The following is a 20,332-nucleotide window of genomic DNA, read 5'->3' on the forward strand; positions in this document are numbered from 1 at the left end:
GTCAGCACGTGGGCCCAGCACTGCTGGATGGTCTGCACAAAGAGGGGCCTGCCCTCCTGATGATGGCTCTTAACACCTGCAGGGAAACTGCTCCCAGGGCTCCTGGAGGTCCATATTGAGAGTGTCCTGCCAGCCTTGTGGGGTCACCTTCCCCTGATGCAGAAGCAGACCTCTCTCCCTTGAGGCCCAGGGGACACCTGGCTCAGGTGCCACCTGTGTGCCCTGGACACGCAGAGCCCCAGAGCTCTGGCACAGCCTGGGGTGTGGTGGTGTCCGGGCAAGAAAGGCCCTGGGAAGGGGGTCATTCAAGGGCAGAGGCCACTCTGCAGGGATGCTGGACCTGGCAGCAATGCACTGCTTCAGTACTCCCTTGGGTTGGGTCTCCAACCTGTGGGATGGAAGGGCCACTCCTTCCTGTGTTGCAGTCGGGGGAACTAGATCCATCGTCAAGGTCAGCCCTGAAAATGGAGGCTGCGCTACCTCCATTCCTGGAAAGAAAATCAGTCCCCTCCAGTCCAGGTGATTCAGAAAGTCATTCAGCAATGTTCGGGGCCCCCACTTTAGGCTTTGAATTAGAGCTGAGCGGCTTAGGAGGCCAGATCCCTGACCGTGGCTCCAGGAGCAGGTTTTCTGCTGGGGGACAGGATCCTCACAAACACCTGTGTCTTTGTGGGACACTCCCCTCTGACAAGCTGGGAGGCAGGGTGCAGTTGTGGGAAATCGTGTTTACATGAGCAGAGGGCCACCATGTGGTGGGGGCACAGGAGACTGTGAGAATGAGTCCCACAGCCTTTCTGGAATCAAAAAACTGGCAAATGTGAAAAAGTGCATAATTTGTTTTATTGAACAGGCTGCTTATGTACGTTTGGAGGACCAGGTTCAAGGACTCAGCATCCCTCCAGGACAATAGCCTCAAGAGAAGAACAGACAGAGCAGGAGGAGATCTGGGGTTTCTCCCAGGAATGAGGTGGAACAGGGATTTCTGCAGATTTGCAAGGAGTCCCCGACCACTGAGCATGGGGTTACAGCCCCACGAGACCCCTGTCATGTTTGGCTTGGGCTCTGGTTCTGGCCTGCTCATGTATTCTTCCAGCAGAGTTCCAGAAACTCAGAGGGTGGACTTAGAGGGGCTGCGTTTGGAACCTAGTGAGGAGTTGGAGGGTCCTTTATATTGAGTCCCTTCATCCTAATCACCGTAGCTGAAGCCCAACACCCCCCAGGCCCCCATGGTTGCCGTGGAGGGAGAACAAGCCTGGCAGGCGACCTAGGGGTCCCACTACTGTGTCCTTCCCTTGTCTTCATTCCCTTTCACCCCGGAAGGTGTGATTGTCTCGTGTCATGGTGGCCTCCACAATGTCCCTCCCAGTAATCTCTCTTCTCCATCAGGTGGGGTTCCCAACCCCGCTCAGCCTTCTCTGCATGGATGCTGAAGGACCAGGCCCACCTGAAGTTCTGAGCTCGAGCAGTAAGGTGGAAACAAAGAAACCAATGGAAAAAAGAAGCAAGTGATTGTGGCAAAGCTCCCCACCACAGAGAAGCTGCCCTGAGTGGAAGGGAGAGTGTGGGCATGCCCGTTTGTTTCCTATCTCCCAGTGCTCTTAGCTTTCTTATTGCCTACCTGCATGGTTACAACAAAATGATCTGCAAAACTGAAAATATTTACTCTCTCGCTTTTACAGAAAAGGCTGGCCAGCCTCTGGTCCGGTACCAGGCAAGAGATTGGAGTTCCTTTCCAGTTTGGAAACATCTTGGCAGGCCCAGGTTTGCAAAGGTCTTTAAGAGTAGTTACGGAGTTTTGCTTTTAAACTTTTTTACGGCTGTATATACTTGTGAGATGTGGTTGTGATGTATAATTCTGAGCCGGGATTTTCTCAAACTGTTTCTCACTTCTTATACCAGACATTCCTAAATTCCAAGTGGAACTGCATATTAAGGAAGCCATGGAATTTAGCAAAAGGATACAGATCTCATTTCCTTTTAAGCATCGGTGTACCTCCATCATGGCAGTATTTGTTATGTGTTATTGATAGGGGAACTAAGTAGTAAACAGATTAATAGAAAATAGGGGATTTTAGGTACACAGGTTCATCTTTTCAACATTGTTTGTAATATTTGCAGTTTAAGATGACCATTCCTGAGAAACAGGCAGCCTCTTAGAATGAAATAGCATTTCCTCTGAACCATAATTAATTTTTATTTTGTAGACAGCAGGAAGGGTAATAACACGTCACACATTTGGGGACGTCAAAGAGAAAATGTAACTTTCTGGGAGCGCACTCCCCCGCCTCCCCCTGCCCTTTTTACTGTCCCATTCTCCCTGGAAGGCTCTTTCTTATCTTCTGCTCATGGCTCCAGTAACTCTTTCTTCCTCCTTGTTCCTCAGCTGGTAAGGTTAGTTTTCTACTTTGAACAAGCAAACAAGCCAACAGAAGAGAAATTTCACAAGCAACTCCCAGCACATCCGCTCGCCTTCTGATGTCTGTGACCTCACTCTCGGTGCCCCACCGCTTATTAAAAGTGGCATCGAAAGCCAGTTCCTCCAAAAGTCCCCGAGGCCCCATCCCTCCCATCTTCTCTGGGTTGTCACTCCCAAAACCATCCTCTCTTTCACTGCCTCATCTATTTTGTTCTCCTGCTAGTTGGCACCATCAGTATATAAACGTCCATCCTCTTAAACCAACAGCACTCCTTGACTCTAATTCACCCCCACCAATTGCCACCCTGTGTCTTTGCAGCAAATCTTTAAGGAGTTGTTTAAACTCACTGTCTGCATCTTCTCTTGAGCCATCCCCTTTTACAACCATTCTGGCTTTTCGCCTGATCCCTCGCTCTATGGAAACTGCCCTGTCAAGGCCATCAGTGACCCCATGTTGCTAAATATAGTGGTCAATTTTGACTCCTCATCATGCTTGGCCCCTCGGCAGCATTTGACCCAGCTCTTCCATCCCTCCTACCCCGTGTTCCTGCTTCACTCAACCCCCAGCCCATCTCTCTGTCTGTTTCTGCTTTTGGCCTGCTGGCTGGTCCTTTGCCAATGTCTCCTGTTTTTTCCAAACATATACTGTGGGTGTTCCCCAGGGTGGGTTCCTGGGCCTCTCCTCTCTCTCTCTGCTATTCCTTTGGTGGAAGCAACCCAGCCTTGGAAATTGGCATGCCATCAATTTCTCGATTTCTCCAAAATTCCCTGATTTCCCCTTTCCATCTGAGCCTTTATCCCTGAGACTCACATCACATTCTTTTCCTTTCATTCATCTTGCTTTCACATTCATACATATGTTCTACTATGAAATTACTTTTCCAAATTTTGAATCAGTACATATATATCATGTAAAATGCTCAAATATGTATTATTTCCACTAAGATGCTAATTCTACCTTAGAACATTTCTGCACTTCTGTATTTATGTGAATAAAGCGAATAGTATTTCTACAAGCCTCATAGTTAAACACTGTTAGTTTGGGGCTATTATGTAACATGAAATAATGGTACATCAACATAGTCGTTTTTCATTTATTTTTATGTAACACCGAGATGAGGTTTTTGCCCTGAAGACTGGTTTTATTGAAATTTTACCTACGTTACGGACAGTCAGTTTATGTGAAAGCCCTCATTTCTCCCCTTTTTGATATATGCTCCATTTGGCTATATATAACATATAACTTGGCATGAAACAAAATTCCCAAATCATTCACATAATACAATTAATATGTTTAATTATATTTTTTAAATGTTAAAAAGAAAAAGAAAACAGATTCCTCTACCTATTAGGCACTTCTGTGGCAATATGTAACACACCCCTTAACCATGACATTGAAGAACTGAGCTGATACCAGCCCCTTTCCACCTGCTCAGCCCCACCTTTTCCCATCCCCTTTCCCATCCGGAGAGGACATCCCTCCCATTGTCCAGGCCCAGATGTTGGAACCATGTCCTTTCTCTCTCTTTCTTTTACACTCACAGACAGCAAATCCAGCTTGTTAGAAAATTCTGGATATTCTGTCTTAATTAAATACCTGCTCTCTGCTCCCCGCCCTCCTAAGAGCCACCTTCAGCCTTTCCTGGATACCAATAGCCTTCTGTTTCCATCTTTGCTTTCCTACAATCTCTCATCCACACAGAGTCAGAGGGAGCCTGTAAAAACATACATTGGGGGTGGTGGGTGTTGCTCAGTGGTAGGGCGCATGCTTAGCATGCTTGAGATCCTGGGTTCAATCACCAGCACATTTCATTAAAATAAATAAATTACTTCCCCCCAAAAAACACAAACACAAAAGCATAAGTTGGACTACATCACCCCTCCCCTCAAAACTCACTAAACGGGTCACCATGTCATTAGGAGCCAAAGTCGTCACAAAGGCCTCAGGACCCGGCGTGCTCTGCCTCTCTGCCCACACTCTCCCCCTCACTCTGGGGGCCTCTGGCTCCGGCTCTTCCTTCTTCCTCCGGATCTATTCTGCTTCAAGTTCATTACTCCGTGAGATCTGCCAGGATTGCCTTATTCTCTCCTGCCTGCCTCCCACCCCACCGCCATCACCCGAGTTTGCTCATATCACTCTTTTTTAAAAATTTTTCCAAACTCTTGCTACCCCAACATGCTGCCTGTTTCCTCTGCTAAAATTCTGAGCCCCCAGTGATGGGGAGTCATGTCTATTTTGTTGACTGATAAAGCCCGAGAGCCTTGGGAACGGTCTAGTTAGGAGATTCCCGTATGTAGTAGGAGCTTATACACATTTGCTGAATGAATGTAGATGCCCTGGTCCAATCCGCTGGAGCACTTCTGTGACGTGCTCAAAGAATAACTCTCCTTTCCACCTGAGAGGGGGTGACAACTTCCCTGCTGATTAAAGGCAAGAACTTTTTGCTTTATGCTGTTAACCTTAGGCGGGGAGACTGGGGGATCTTCATATATATTTTTAAATTTGGTTCACTCTGCAGTTGGTCTTTGGTCTCTGTATAATTTTGAGAAACTCTTTATGAGTGATCATTCTTTGATCAGATTGAACAGGTTCCAGGGGGAAGGACCAAGCCTGTCCCATCAGCCATCCTATGTGTCTTGTCCTGGGACCCAGTGGATGCTCAGCATGTAAGTGAACCGACAGGAGTGAGTGAAGAGATGGGAGCATCTCATTATTGTGGCGGATCTCTGTCCAATGCCTTGAGATTTGGGGAAGGGTTTACGAGTGCAGAAGGGAGAGCTCAGGTCCTCTGTGCTTTTCCTGAGTGCCCTGGCCTTACCCATTCCCCCAGCCCCCTCTGGGCAGCCAAGCCAAGGAGCTGGGCCACCAGGGGTTGTGCTGATCAATAATCCACCTTCACCCCAATTCCGGGGGTAGGTACACATGGTTGTAGACACTGGAGTCAGGTCCTTGGAGGAATTCCTCACCGAACTATGTTTTGGACCTTTTATTTTTCTCTAGAACCTCCAGCTGAAGATTGTCTTAGACACATGAAAGTTGAGGACACCTTCTGTCCCCTCGCAACCCAGGTGGGCCTGGGAGTCTGCTTTTTCTATAGCCGATGGGCTCGTGTTGATTTGGGCATCCCTGTGCCTGAATTCCTGCAGTACACTCGGTGGTAAGGATGGGGGTGCCTGGCAGGGAGGGAAGCGGGTTGGGAGACTGTACAGCTGGGCTGATGTTAACCTGGGGTGAGCGGGAGCTTGCTGATGCATGGCATCTCGGGGCAGGGAACTCTCCACACTCAAGAGGGGTTCCCACTCCCGCAGGGTCCCTTTGATCAGGGTGCTGGGCTGTCAGGGGACCACAGGGGTCCCAGTGAGGATTAGGGTGCCTTCAGGCAATGGGAAGTGTGGGGTCCAGTGGCAATTGAATTAACTGTGCCCCCAAACCCAGCCCCCACCTCTTTCAGCCTGTTTCCTAATCTGCAAAACTGGAATGTTATTAAACATCTCGCGGGGTCATTGATGGGCTGGGACAGACTACACAGTCAGGAGCTGGAATTCTTCTGTCCCCTGATTGTTTGCCTTCTTTCTGACTATTTGCTCTCACAAGCTCAGTCTCTCTGTCTCTCGCTCTTTCACTTCTAAGTTTCTCTCATGCTCTGGTTTCATTTGATTTCCAACCACCGCCCCTCCCCTCCGCCAAACTCCAGATGAGTGAACTTGATTTCTATGTGTCAGTTCCAAATTCCCAGGAAAGATGCTCTGTCACCCTCTGGATCTTCTGTCCAACCCATGAGTTGTGGCCAGATGAGCGAGTCCCTCTGGGACAAGCAGAGGGTCTCTGCCCAGCCCCCAGCCACCACTGTGGGAGCACATAGCTCTCCGTGGAGGAAGTACTGGCTGTGACCTTGTGTCACTAAGTGTGAATTTATGTCTTCTCTTGAACCACCTTCATCCTCCTAAACAAAGATGAAAATTAAACACTCCCGGGATTTGTGTCATGGAACACTCAGGTTGGGGGCTAATGGGGCTGGAATTTCTGCTGTATTTAAGGGGCTACACTGAATCCCCAACGAGAGCCTACAAAGGGAACAGCACCGGCCCCACCCAGCACTTAGGGCGCTGAGTCTGCGTGACGGTGAGCCAGGCTTCTGACCACAGCTCAGGGGTCTGGTCTGACCAATTAGCCTTTGAAACCAACCAGCTTTGGATTCCTCAATCCCACCCTGAGGTTTTACCTGAACCATCAGCTTCTGTATCTCTGAAGACAGATGCTGAGTACCCTTCACGTAAGCCGTTCGCACAGCCCTGTTCAGGCCTTTGTGCTGCACGGTCTGCCCGGCGAGCTGACCGAGGTTGGTATTTTACTGATGTTAGAAGTAGTCTGGTTTCCCGATGTACTGTTTCACTGAACAAGCAACAGAAGCCACTTCTCGCTGATAAAAGCAGAAAAGGGACATAATGAAAAGATACTGGGAGGGTGTGTGGAGTGGCCAGGACCGGAGCCAACCCAGGAGCTGTAGGAGGTGTTAGGGAGCCCCAGGCACCAGGCTGGGAGGGGTGCTACCGGGCCCCCTGCCACCCCAGAAGGGACCCCCCTCCACCCGACCCTCCACCTCACTCACTGCAGGTTCATGTCCCGGCAGGGCCAGGTCACACTGAAGCCACCAGCACACACCTCAGTTGGGGAGCTGGCCCCGTCTGAGCTGCGGGCGTGCCTGGTGTGGGGAGAGGCCCAGTTAGAGGAAGGCAGTTCCCCTACTGTTCCGAGTTAAGGTGCAAGTCAGTGCCCATCACTCAGGAGAGCCAGGCTGGACGGACCTCATTGTGGTGACTAGGCTGTCTGAGTTCACTTATTACTTTCTACGTTTGAAGGCCCTGGAGGGAGAAAAAGTGAAGGTTCTAGTACTTATTTTGTGTTTCCCACGTACCAGGTGTGGTAAGCAAGCCACTTCAGACAAGGCCCGGAGCAACCACGTAAATAGGCCACGGAGCAAGTCGTGCAGTCAGGCCTCTGTGGTCCCGAAACCCGTGTCCCCATCCGCTCCATAGTTACCAGTGGAAACTAGGGGGATTTATGGGACTGTGTGCTCCTGTGGGGGCTGGGATATGTGTGTTTAAGTCCACATCTTCAGAAACTCGGCTAGAACCACAGCCACTGATTGCACGGTGGCAGAGGAAGGGAGGATTCCAGCCTCTGGTCCAGCTCGTGTGGAGCTCAGAAGTTCTTCCTCCTGTCCTGAAAATAACACCAGATCTGAGGGAGCTGCAAACCCACTGCTCTTCTTAGATCCCAGAAGACTGAGAGGGAAAGCTGCTTCCAACTCAGAGAGGTTGCAAAGGGAACAGCGGGCAGGCTTGGAGAGTCACAGCTCCCAAGGCAGAACCTGCTTTTGTAAGAACCCTGGGGGCAGGCAGATTTAACAGGTCCCTGAGGCCAGCAGGAGGCTCAGTGTGGGGAAATCAGAGTGTGACAAGTCCAGGGGGCCAGTCAGAGGGGCCCCATGCTCTTTTTCATGTATTTTACATCCAGGACCATGTCCTGTTCTCAGAATGAAGGTCAGAGGATAACTCCTCATGCTTCCTGCCTGGAGAGGAGAAAATAACTGTATTGAAATACACCCAGAACATTCTGTTTCATTGGGGGAAGTTGTTTTTTGTTTGTTTTTTTAATGAGAAATTATTTTACCAGAGCCTAACCAACCTGGGAGAAGGGAAATCCCTTCTGTGTCACCCAAATTGGGGTGGGGGGAAAGAGACACACTTGTGGAGGTCACAGCTCAGGGCACAGGCTCAATGAGAACTAATCACAGGACTGCAGATGCCCTGCTCTGTCCCGCTCCCCCAACACCTTACCTCCATGTCAGTAGGGCCCGTGTGTAATAACAGGAATAATACTAACAGAAGTAAATGTCTCAGGAGTGTCTAGGGAAAACCCAAAGACAGCGGGGAGATGAAAACAAGGACACACAGGCTGTTTTAGCCTCTCACACCAATAGCTGTAGCAAACTACACACAGCCCAGCCCCAGTAGATAAACAGACAACCTCACAGAAGAAATTATTTATTTTGGTTCTCTTACCCAGTGCATTCCATGGTGCATCCTCGCCTAGAATTGAGTGGAAGCAAGTCCATCTCAGAAGGGACATAACTGAAGAGGGATGGCTTCCCAGACTCTGAGGGGCAGAGAGAGCACCAGCCTGGGTTAGAGAAAGGTGAGGGGTGGGGTAGGGTGTGGGCTGCCTTCTTCCCCATATAAGGAACCTTCCTGAGGCCAGCACAGTAGGAGGGAGGGCCATGGGGTGGAAGCAGCCAGACTTCATCCTGAGAACTGTTGGGATGCCTCAAAGGGACCATTCAGGTGCCCAAACTGGGCCCTGAGTGTGGGAGCCAGTCGGTCTGACTCAGAGCCCAGGACTGAGGTGGGCTCACAGCAGGCCGGTATTACTTGGCCGGATCCATTTCACTTCTCCGAAGCCCTGTGTAAAACATGAAGCGTGGACGGCCTGGTGAGCACAGCTCTGCCCTCAAGACCGGTTTCAACTCCTCTCTTCCCAGAGAACAGCATCTCTGAACCCGTCCTGGGTGACCTCACAGAGATCACCCTAGTGGCCCAGGCTAGTGACCGGGAACATGTACCTTCCTGCAGGCAACCCCTGACGTCCACTGATGCATCATATACTGGCAAAGAGTGAGTCACTGTGCATTGGTCTAACAGCAGAGACTCTGCCAAAGGCCCAAGAGGTGGTGTGTGGGACATGCAGGGGTGCAGGAGTGTAAGCAGTGCAAAAGTGTAACTGGTGACAGGGGTGCAGGGGCTGTGGAGGGCGCAGGCATTTCAGGGGATGTGGGGGTGGAGGGATGCAGAATTGCAGAGAGTAGCAGGGGTGCAGAGGTGCAGGGAGTGTAGGGATGCAGGGAGGTGCTCAGGGACCTGGCCAGGATAAGAAGGCAAGTGCACATCCTTGCAGTCAGCCTGACCCCGGTGGGCTATTGCAATGCTTTTGGGCGGCGGCTGCTGCGGTGGCGGTTGGGAGGCTCCCCGGGCAAGCCGATCGATTTCTTCTCTTCCCTGCAGCCTGGCCTGGGGTGGGGCTTGGCCGCCGGAGATTCGCCAGATGTTGCACTCCAGGTAAGCTTGCTCCTGGGAGGTGGGGCGGTTAGGTCAGAAGGCAGTGGCAGCGGCAGAGGGGCGGAGCGGGCCTACCCCAGGCGAACGGGTGGAATAGCTGCCTTGTCCCGGCTGCTGGGCCTGGGAGCGGCCTCTTCTTCCCCAGGTCGCCGGACACTCCTGTCCCACTCAGCTTGCTGAGTGCGGAGTGGGGGCGGGGCCGTTAAGGTGCGGGACCCACGGGGGGAGGGAGGCTGCCGCGGGGGAGCCGATCAATTCGCTCCGCTCTCCCCGGAGGCGGAGCCAGGGGCGGCTTCTGCTGCCCTAGAGGCGGGACGCGGGTCTCCAGATGAGCTTGCTCCTGGGAGGCGGCAGCGGAGGCGGCAGGGGCAGGGGATGTGTTCCAGGGAGTTGCTCCATTTCTTCTCTCCCCCACGGCCTGGCTTGGGGGCGACGTCTGCCGCTGGAGATTTGCCTGAGGTCCGACTCCAGGTGAGCTTGCTCCTGGGAGATGGGTGCGGTGCGGTCAGGGGGCTGGTAAGGTGGTGGCTGCAGGCATAGGGAGGCTGCACCGGAGGAGATTGTGGATTAGCTCCATGTCTGCACCGCGTGGCCTGAAGGCGGCCTCTGCTGCTCCAGGTCCCGGGACACCCCTGTCCCACTTTGCCTGCTGGGGGCGGGAGGCAGGGTAGTCAGGGTACAGGGGTGGCGGTGGTCGGGGGCCTGCAGCGGGGGAGCGGCCCATTTGCTCCCATCTTCCCCGCGTCTTGTCCTGGGGGCGGTCGCTGTTGCCCTGTGTTACGAGACGCGTGTATCCTAGTCGGCCTGACCCCGGGAGTTGTACTTGGTACTTTGGGGGTGGTGGCAGCAGCGGCAGGTTTTCCCATGGAACTTGTCCTTTTGCTCCCACTTCCCCCCATGGTTTGCCCTGGGGGCGGTCCCTGTTGTCCCAAGTTCGTCGGACGTCCATCTCCAGGTCAGCCTGCTCCCTAGAGAAGGCCACTGTGAGGTCATGGGCAAGAGTGGTGGCTGCTGCGGGGGTAGGGGCTGCCTTGGGGAGCTGGTGGATTGGCTCCCGTCTCCCCGATGGCCTGGTGTGGGAGTGGCCTCTCCTGCCCCAGGTCACCAGACTCACGTGTCCTACTCAGCCTGCTGGGGGAGGGGCGCCCTGGGCGGTGCCTTTAAGGTGCGGGGGTGGCGATGGCGGGGGTAGAAGACCTGCAGCGCGGAGCCTGTCAATTTGCTCTCCTTTTCCTCGCGAACAATCCTGGGGGCGTCCTCTGCTGCCCAAGAAGCCGGATGCCCGTCTCCAGGTCAGCTTGCTCCTGGGAGACGGGCCCGATGCGGTCAAGGGGCAGAGGCAGTTGCGACGGCTGGCTGCCCCGCCTAATGGGGCCACTTCTTCTCCTCTCCCCTGACCTGGCCTGGGGACGTCCTCTCTGGCGCAAGATTCGCCTGACACCCCACACCTGGTCTGATTGCTCCTGGAAGGTGGGCGCGGTGAGATCAGGAGGTGGAGAGGACAGGGGCTGCCCCTGGAGAGCTGGAGGATAAGCTCCAATCTCTCTGCAGGCCTGACGTGGGGGCGGCCTCTGCTGCCCCTCGTTCCCAGGTCACACTTCTTCGGGTCATATTTCCCCGGGGTTGCGGTAGGGTGCGGGGGCGTCGAGTGTTGGCGGGGGTATGGAGCCTGTCACTCGGGAGCTGGGGGTTTAGCGCCCATCTTTTCCGCAGATTGGCCTGTGGGCAGCCTCTGTTGCTCCAGATCGCAAAGCAATTTCCCTGACAGCTTAGCCACCAGAGGTGGGCAGGATGGGCTGAGAGGGCTGAGGCAGCCGCCAAGGCAGCGACGGAGGGGGCTGTCCCTGGCCAGCTGGTCAATTTGTTCCCATCTCAACCTTTGCTGCCCCAGTTTCGCAGAACGCCCTTCTCCAGTTTATTCTTCTCCAGGGAGGTGGGCGCAGTGCATGCAGCCCGAGGTCTGGGCTCTCCCTTGGGAGGGGCAGAACTCTCTTGTTCTCCTTTGTCTTTATTCTTCAGCGAAGTGGTTACTGGACGCAATTCTTAATTCTGAGAAAGTGTAGCCTGTGTTATGGAAGAGCTGCTGGACAGTGAGGTTTCTGGGTGGATTTTCACATCAGCTGATGCCCCAGGCAGGCAGGAAAGCTATTACTCAGAGCTTCTTAGTCTGGGGTTGGGGATGGCCCCGCCATCCTCACCATGCTTTTTAAAAATGTGTTACTCCCCTCTTTTTCCTAGGTGACATTTTAGGTTATTGGGTCTCAGATTGCTGACACACTCATCCCTGTTCTCAGACATCTTTTAAACTTGGGTGAAGTGATAAGTAGGGGAAGATGATTTACTGAAAGGTAAGAATACTTAAATTCGCATTAAAGCTACATTCTGTCAATCTTTCTAAAATGATTTTCCTCTGATTCTAAATCCACGACCTAGTGAATGTTGTACTCCTGTGTAAAATCATTGATCTTCACATCACATTTGTTGAGTGGTCAACGAGATTTGTTAATTAGATTATTCCTGAAAGGAAAAGTTCAGGCTTTTCAGAATTCCTTGTCTGATGTCACCCAGGCAGTCACAGTAGAAGACAGAGCTGATATAAAAATCCCTCAGCTGCCTGAACTGCAAAGCTTCTGGGATTACTGATCCCTGAAATGCAGGTGACTCTTGATGATAATCTGGGGGATGGTTTAAATGATCAGATTCTTCCAGTCCTATAAATGGGTTCCGTGGCCCCAGCCCCGGGAGAACTGGACATAAGGGCCATATCGTGTGTGGTGGGATGGGAAGGCAAGGTGTAAGAGCTGGAATCACTGAGATTCCACACTCGCTAAACACAGACTCCAGAGCCTAATTGTTGTCAGGTTCTGTTCTGGATTTGAGAGTGTGTTCATACATGATTCTTGCCCTTCTGGAGTCACTGCCTGGGTGGAAGTAACCTTTACATAGATCTGTGGAGGATGACATTTAAGTAGATGGGCTGTTATGGTTCTCAATGTGCCCAGGCTTGCTCTTCCAGGCACTCGTGGGACTAACGCGAGTCATGTTATTCACTCATTCACTGATTTATTACCCTTGAATTGATCACTCGTCCCACAGTAAGTGAAACAAGGTAACAGGAAGCTGAGTTTTGTCCCCTCTCCTATCACTGATTGTTTTTCAGTCGGGCGCCCTGCGTATGCATTGTGAAACGGTGGTATTTCGTGCCCAATGGGGCAGCACTGTCAGTTCTGAGAATCAGGGGAGACACATGGGTAGGACAGCACCCTGACACACATGGCACCCCCCATCCCGTGAGACAGAATTGTCGATGCTCAGGTGACCCGATGTAGACTGCGGTGCTAAACCTGAGCATGTTTAGTTATCCTGGTGGCTATGAAAATACAGACTACCAGTCGCTACCTCTGGAGACTCTGAGGGTGTGCACCCCAGGATTCTGCATTTTAAGAAGCACTTTAATGAATCCTGATGAAGAGATCTGAGTGTCCCATGGAGAAACACTGGTGTGCGAGGCACCAATATTGAGGATTCTCAGGGAACGATGTCTTTTTAGGATGGTCCATGGGCCCTCACTTTAGACTTTTGCCTTGAGTTTAATTGTATGTGTTCAGAAGTGATGTCTTTCAATTCCAGTGCAAGTCAGCATGCTCTGTTCAGGGATTTACTCTCAGTAGATGGCAAAAACTATGATTCTTCAGGTCACCGAGCTACACTGTGAACGATATTTTATTTTGGTTTTCTTTGTAGCAATGCAGAGTCTCCCGAGAAGAGATTTAGACTCAACAGCTTTGTGTCAGACTTTGGAAGACCGCTGCTGCCCAAGGTGTTCTCTGGCAGTGCAATGATGAATCTAGGTCCCTCTTTCACTGCTACATCAATGAAGTGGACCACTTGGACAAGGCCAAAGCTGGTATCCCTACCATAGCCCTTTACAGTGTTATTCGGCTCCAGGAAGCCATCAGATGCAGCAGGTGGCCAGAGGAGGAGCCGAACAGACTCATGAAATGTGACATCCCCAACTTTATCAACACGGACCAGAACTCTGCCTTTGTGGAAGATGATTTCCTGATTTTGTAACTACCGATTGTTCTAGAAAATAAGCCAGTTGCCCAGAACTCACACAAAGACTTGAATTGAGAAACGTGCTTTCTCAGGTATCTTTCTGAAGATGTGAAGTCTGTCTTTGTATGGAAGGAAGTCCCCTTTCACAAAACTGAATGTGTTTGTGTCTGAGAGAGGGAAATGGAGACAGAAAGACGAAGAAGCAGAAGAGAGCCCCCTCAGAAGAGATCTAGTTAAGGTGAGTTTTTGTGCCTTTAAAAAACATTTGGGGTTTTAGGGGGAACAAAGTATTTACACTGTCTTATTCTCCTCATTGGAAACCTTGGCCCCGTCGTCAGAGTCAGCGGCCTTGAACGGGGGTTGCACGCTGCGTTTCATCTGGCACTGCCACTTCCACGCTCTGCCTTTAGCACGTTGCTTTGCCTGTCAGGGTTGCCACCCTTTTAACTGTAAGGTGAGGAGTCTGGAGTAGATGACCCACCCCAGCTCTGCTGTTTTGCAAATTTCTGATTTCGTATTCGGATGAGTCTGGGATACACCCAGAGCAGTATAAACCAGGCCCTACCTCCTGCCTATTGCTGGGGCATCCCTCAGGTCTGTGCCTTCTACTCAACCCTTTACTGAGCCCAGCTTTTGTCAGGAGCCCAAGTGCCTACCGGGATGGCAGGGGACTTGTCTTTCGTGGTCACGGTGGCCAAGAATTCTATTAGTGTGCTGAAACAACTCTTCTGAGATCCTCCACCCACCCCTGCTCAAACCTAATGACAGCACTACGGTTCCTTTCCTAGGAGGAGGATCAATCCATGGTGCATTTTATGACAATCCTGTCCCCAGGGATGCACGGAAGTTTATCAGCTGAGTGAGGGGAGGTGCCTCTGTGTCCCTGTATCTCTGTCTGCTGACAGTTCGCTGCCACCGGCTACTGAACAAGAAAAGTGCTATTCACCATGTTGTGTGTTTTCCAAATGTGTAGGTGATGGTCTTGTGGCTCGTGCGTGGGCTTTGATTTGGGATGGTGAAGGGCTTATAAATACCTCATCAACATGTATTCGAGGTGGCCTGGTGCCACACAGATTTGATTCATGAAGGCATCAAGCCTGCACACTGGTTTGGAAACAACTTGGTTTTGATCATTCACACTGCGTGCATGACTCGCTGCTAATCTCTGGGTGGTTTTTTCATTTCAGATTTATTCACCCCATGTCTTGCTTAAGCTGAAAAATACATTTATTTCACCAGAATATTCTCTGATTCTTTGTTTACACACATCCAGTTTTTTTAATTCCTTTAAAAATGATTCTGTGTTTATAATGCCTCCTAATTTCTATCATCTCTATGTTGCCAGTGGCCTGAGACATGCACCAGATTTGATGCCGGAACAGTTCCACCAAAAGAAATCCCTTTGCCGTAATATCTTTTGAGGAAAATATTATTCTTTAAGGCTCTAACAGTAAATCGTAGAAGAAAGCATGGAACATTTCTTGTAGTTAATACATGTTCATGTGAAAAGAAATGATATTTTCATTAAACAATGTTGATTTTAATAACTTTTACAAATGTGAACATTATTATTCATAATTTAAGTAACCAGATAAAACCACAGTTATTTATTATGAAGATTGAAAACTATTGACATGGTCTCTTAATTAGAAGTAGCTTTATTAGAAGACTGAAGGGTATTTAAAAGATGGAAAAATACCCATGATGACACCATCATTTTTATTAACTAAATATCAAGAACTGTGCAGGGATAAGATTTAACCCTCTGCAAACTGCCAAGTTAGCATGAGGTAGTTTGTGGATGCTGCCAGAGGACAGGACACTCCCCCAGGATCAGAGACAAAGGACTCCCTGCCAGCACAGCAGGCAGCCTGTGGTTCAAGTTCATATTGGTTCCTGAGTTCCTTTCCTATTGCTGTTGTAACAAAGGACCACAGACTCAGTGGCTTAAAGCAATACACATTCATCTTCTCACTGTTCTAGGGTGCAGTAGTGCAAAGTCAATGTCAGTGGTCTAAAACCAAGGAGTGGCCAAGGCTAAGTTCCACACCTAGGCTCTTGGGAGGGATTCATCATCCTACCTTTCCCAGCTTGCAGAGGTGCTCACACTCCTTGGCCCAGGGCCCTGTGTCACTGTGACCTCTGCTGCCACTTTACATCTCTGTCTCTGACTATATAGATATAGAGGAAGAGTCTTCTACATCTGGTATGGACCCTTTTTCCTACATGGACATTGTATCCTTATTTATGTGCAGATGAAAACCCCTTCCCTCCAGGGTGCGGTGGCATCAGCTCACAAGATGACCACTCTGGGCTTTAAGTGTCCTCTTTGTATTGTCATCAGGGAACTTCTCTTTCCATAGTTAGCTCTGTGTTACTTTGTTGTTATATTTTACCCAGAATTACTGAAAGTTTTACTTAAAAGGGATCCTAATTAGCTCTGTTTACCTGTTTCCAGAGCTGAAAGCTTCAGTTCTAGAGTATCAGTTTGATTTTTCCTAAAAATACATTCCAGTATATTTCTCTGGTGAAAGTCTCTACCCTGTTATCTATTCTCCCATCATTTCCTTATTTTCTTGAATATATTAAAAGTATTTTATAGCCTTTATTGGTAACTCTGATGCCTACATCACCTGGGGTTTGCATCCTTTGTCTAATGCTCCTTATTCTCATGTTATCTGTCATATAGTCTGGACATGTTGCATGTCTAGAAATTCTTTATTACATGGCAGACATTGCAAATGAAAAATCCATGTTATCTTCTGTGAGAGCTTTTCTACCTTCCCGTTAGGCAGACAGTGTGAGGGACTGATCATGTCACTCCAATCAGGCGCTGAGGTGGATCAGGACTAAAGTGCCTTTTTTCTTAAAACAGCTTTGAGGTATACTTGGCAAAATAATTTTCACACGTTTAAAGTGTACAGCTTAATATGTTTTGACGTAAGAATATCCCCAAGGAACCATGACCACACTCAAGACAGTGAACATACCCATCACCCACAAAGCTTCTCTCCTGACTTTTTTTGTCCCTCCCTCCCTCCCCGTCTCTTCCCCTGGGAACCATTGATCTGCTTTCTATCACAACATAGTGGTTTGCATTTTCAAGATCCTTATATGAATGGATTCATGCAGTATCTACTCTATGTTGTCTGACTTCTTTCATTCAGTGTAATTATTTTGAGAATCATCTGTGTTGCTGTATTAATAGCTTATTTGTCTTATAGTAGAATATTGTTTAGTGCTGAGTTTTTACTGAAGAGTTTATTGTGAGCAGTGTTTGTATAGACCATCATTTCTTTCTGCATTTACTTCTTGATGGATGCATGGGTTATTTACAACTTGTGCTATTATAAATAAAATAGCAGTGAATATTTGGTTATAAATCTTTGTATGGACATATGCTTTTCCTTTCTAAAGCACCAGATGAGGAATGTCTGGATTATATGGTACATAGGTGTTTACCTTTTTAAAAGAATCTGTTAAAGACTTTTCCAAAATGGTTGTACTATTGTAAATTCCTCGTGGTGTGTATCAGTTCTGGTTGCTCTACTTCCTTGCCAGCACCTTGTAAGGACAGTCTTTCTAACTGTATTCATTCTAGTATGTATGTGAACTAGTATCTCACTGTGGTTTTTAAAAGTATTTCTCTAATCATTAATGACACCTTTAATCAGCATCTTTTCATATGCTTATTATCCATCTGGATATCTTTACTGAAGTGTATTTTCTGGCCTCATTCATTCAGGTGTTTGAATTATTATTGAATTTTGAGACCTCTTTATTCTGGATCAGATACAAAGAGAGACCATTATCAGATATATGATCTGCAAATAGCTTCTGTCTATGGCTTGTCTTTTCATTTGCTTAGCAGTGTTTAGAAGAGCATTGAAGAGTCTTCATGTTCATAAAGTTCACTCTATCAGTTTCTTTTTAAAATAGATGATACTTTTGGTGTCATAGCAAAGAAAAATTTGCCAAACCCAAGGCCATAAAGCTTAAGCCTATGCTTGTTCTCCTAGCTGTTTTATAGTTTTAGATTTCCTATTAAGATCTATGATCCATTTTGAGGTAAATTTTGTATATTTTGTGAGGTGTGAATCAAAGTTCATTTTTTTTTTTGCGTATCACTATCTAATTGTTCCAGCACTACATGCTGAAAAGATCCTTTCTCCACAGCATCCTTTTTGAGAATCAATTGTCTGTATAAGTCTTGGTTTAGTTCTGAACATTCTATTGTGTTCCATTATTCTATTTTCCTGTTTTACACCAACACCATAATTTCTGATTACTGTAGCTTTATAAAAAAAAAGTTTGAAAATCAGATAGTGCAAGTCTTCCAACATTGTTTTTCTTGTTCAAAGTTGTTTTGGATTTTTGGGATCCTTTGAATTTTTATATGAATTATAGAATAAGTTTTTAAATTCCTTACATCCTGTTCTGCCAAAATTCCACCCATGTCTTTGGCCGTCTCCAGAGCCACATTTTCTGAAGAAGTCTCTCTAGATCCCAGGTGAAAGGAATTTCTCTTTCGTCTGTGCTCAAATCACATTTGATATTATTTGATTCCATTTAATCATATTTGCCTGTATGTACTTGTCTGATCTTTCCAGCCATTTAGTAAATCTCAAAAGATTAGGAATCTTGACTTGCTTCCCTCTGTGTGCTGAGAAACTAGTTCTATGCTTTGCAGGAGTGAGCCCTGCAGTAAGAGGTATCTGCAGCACACCTCTAGCTCATTGCTTGAATATTGTCAAGGAATTCTGCAGATTTAGAATTGTTTATTGATTGTTGTCTCCAAGACGGCTGAGTCTTTTTTATTTCTATTGCTACTGCTGCAGTTTCAAAGAACAATGGGCTAGTTATTTTCCAAATATCAAATCATACTCTAATTGTGTTGTCACGCAAATTATGTGCTGCTGTGTCTTAACAACCTGCTTAGTGTTCACAGGCTCCTTCACTCATGGAAAATTTGGGAGAATGTCATATCCTTAGAGATAGCAATGCTGTCTTTGGCGACCTGAGCAGCAGTATCTGAATTCACTCCTGCTATTTTTCCAGTGTCCCCTCTAGACCTCCTCCAGCCCTCCATGGGGGGCCCTGCAGTTCTGCCCTAGAAAAGCCTGTTGCTTCTCAGGAAGACTTCCCTATGAAACATAATCATGTCCTTCTTGTGGGGACATTCAGTCCAGAGACCTGAAAGCAGGGGAAAATGTTCAGCCTGCTTTTGGTAGAACCTAAATTCTTCCATACTTGTTAGAAGCAATTTCAATGAGGAAACTGTTTTCGCATCTAACAAATCAGCATAAATGACTGATGAGGAAGATCAGCTTCCCCATCCCACTCAGTCGTCATGTTGATGTGACACACACATTGGCAAACATTTTCCCCTGTGAGCAACGTAAAGTTCAAGACGTTATGAATGGCTTTTTATTTTTATTTCTTAGTCTTTCCACATTCACTGTGTCTCGTGAGATTATATGAATCCTGCTTATTTTCAGCCCAGCACTAAACTTTTTAAAAGGATCACGTGTTTAAAAGGCTAGTGGACAATTTTTTAGAAGACAGAAATCCTTAGATTTTGGTCCCAGAGTTGAATCTTGGTTAGTGGTGAATGAAAATTCCCGTTAAAATTTTAAATTCAGTGATATAAAGTCTTAAAAATAGTTAAATATTAGTCAATTTCATTAAACACTATAAGAGTTATTTACCTTTAAGCCTGTTTCTGGGGCAATTTTGCAATGATTCCCTCCCTTTATCGATTCCCTCTTTATCAGAATCCTTGAGAGGCCCCTGTCATCATTGTCAGTATCATCATTATCATCATGGAACTGATTCTTCTGGAAGATTCTAGGAAAATAAAGAGATGGACGGGATTATGTGTAGGTCAGTGTGTGCATGTACAATAAGAACAGCTGTCAGGCATTTGATGCAAGATACCCATTTCATTTAGGGGAGAATGTGGTCATGAAATCCTGATGTGGTGAATGAAGGAAGCGGTGGGAACAGGATAGTCAATGCAAAGGAGGAGGAAGTGAGTGAGTTGGAGAGCATAGATCCTTGGTTAGTTGATCAGCACATTGGTAAGAATGAGGGGAGTGTGATGGCAGAATCATGTCCCTCCCCGGCCACAGGGTAGCCACCTGTGACATGTTACTGTACATGGCAAAAGGGATGACAGATATTTTAGGATTAAAAATCTTAGAGGATTTCTGTCTCCTAAATTGTCTATTAGTTAGCCTTTAAACCCATGATACATTATTATAGATTAGTGCAGGGGCACAAATAAAAAGGATTCATATAATCTCACCAGACAAACTGAATGTAGAAAGGATAAGGAAGAAAAACAAAAAGTCACTTATAAGTGCCTTGAACCATAAATTGCTCATGAGGAAATGTTACACAAGGTGAATGTCACAGCCACATACATACTGCCTGAGTGGGATGGGACAAGGGGATCCTGAGATGAGACAATAGGGTGAGTAGTCTGGATTGTCCAGGTGGGCTGAATGTAATCACAGGGGTCCTTAAAATGGAGGATATTTCCCAGCTGAGTTTAAAATCAGAGGGAGGTGTAGCGATGGAGCAATGTTCAGAAAGGCTGCTGACCATGAAAATGGAGGAAGTTGAGGGGCACAAGCTAAGGAAGGTGGGTGACCTCTGTAAACTGGAAAAAAAAAAAAGGAAACATTCTCTTCTAGACCCTCTAGAAGGAAGGAACCCTGCTGGTATCTTGAATTTATC

General features: G+C 47.9%; 1 long non-coding RNA gene across 1 annotated transcript; it reads left to right on the plus strand.

The window, feature by feature from the left end:
• The first annotated feature begins 266 nt into the window (after positions 1 to 266).
• LOC140694867 (uncharacterized) lies at positions 267 to 13,555 on the plus strand. Its single transcript, XR_012070510.1, has 11 exons — positions 267 to 519; positions 851 to 967; positions 1,387 to 1,565; positions 1,680 to 1,771; positions 4,997 to 5,083; positions 5,418 to 5,574; positions 8,487 to 8,615; positions 8,959 to 9,091; positions 9,479 to 9,532; positions 11,771 to 11,880; positions 13,277 to 13,555. It is a non-coding gene; the product is annotated as an uncharacterized lncRNA (long non-coding RNA).
• Positions 13,556 to 20,332: the final 6,777 nt, after the last annotated feature.

Source organism: Vicugna pacos, unplaced genomic scaffold (assembly GCF_048564905.1).
Source record: "Vicugna pacos unplaced genomic scaffold, VicPac4 scaffold_106, whole genome shotgun sequence".
NCBI lineage: Eukaryota > Metazoa > Chordata > Mammalia > Artiodactyla > Camelidae > Vicugna > Vicugna pacos.